The sequence below is a fragment of the Zingiber officinale genome, chromosome 3B, assembly GCF_018446385.1.
Source record: "Zingiber officinale cultivar Zhangliang chromosome 3B, Zo_v1.1, whole genome shotgun sequence".
In the NCBI taxonomy this organism is placed as follows: Eukaryota; Viridiplantae; Streptophyta; class Magnoliopsida; order Zingiberales; family Zingiberaceae; genus Zingiber; species Zingiber officinale.
In genome coordinates, this window is record NC_055991.1 from 114,177,234 (window position 1) to 114,178,296 (window position 1,063).

Below are 1,063 nucleotides of genomic sequence, written 5' to 3' on the forward strand. Positions count from 1 at the left end.
AAAGGCTTCATATGCCCTAGTCACTCACCATGGGGAGCGCCTGTATTGTTCGTGAAGAAGAAGGACGGGAGCATACGCCTGTGTATAGACTACAGGGCACTGAACCAAGTCACGATCAAGAACAGGTATCCTCTTCCTAGAATAGATGACTTGTTCGATCAGCTAAAGGGAGTAGCAGTGTTCTCTAAAATAGACCTCAGATCAGGTTATCATCAGGAGAAAGTTAAAGAAGGGGATATACCCAAGACAGCATTCAGGACTAGATACGGACATTACGAGTTCATAGTCATGCCCTTTGTCGTGACAAATGCTCCAGCTACTTTCATGGATCTCATGAACAGAGTATTCAGGGACTACTTAGATAGATTTGTTATTGTGTTTATCGATGACATTCTTATCTATTCGGGAACTCAGGAAGAGCACGCAGAGCACCTGAACATAGTATTGCAGACCCTTCAGCAGAACAAGCTGTACGCCAAGTTCACGAAATGTGAATTCTGGTTAGATCAGGTGTCCTTTCTGGGTCACATCATCTCAAAGGATGGTATCATGGTAGACCCCAGTAAAATAGAAGCTGTGAGTAACTGGAAAAGACCTAAGAACGCCAGTGAAATCAGAAGTTTTCTGGGATTGGCAGGTTATTACAGGAAATTCGTAGAGGACTTCTCCAGGATAGCCTCCCCACTAACAGCTCTTACCAGAAAGAACAGAAAATTTCAGTGGACAGAGGACTGTGAGAACAGCTTCAGCGAGCTAAAAAGGAGATTGACCAGTGCACCTATTCTGACTTTACCAGAAAATACAAACAGCTTTGATATATATAGTGATGCCTCTAAATTGGGACTAGGAGCAGTACTGATGCAAAGTGGCAAGGTGATTGCCTATGCCTCCAGACAACTCAAGAACTATGAGAGGAATTATCCTACACATGACCTTGAGCTTGCAGCGGTAGTCTTCGCTCTCAAAATTTGGAGACATTACTTGTATGGAGCTCAGTGCAGAGTGTATACAGATCATCAGAGTTTGAAGTACTTCTTCACTCAGAAGGATCTGAATATGCGAT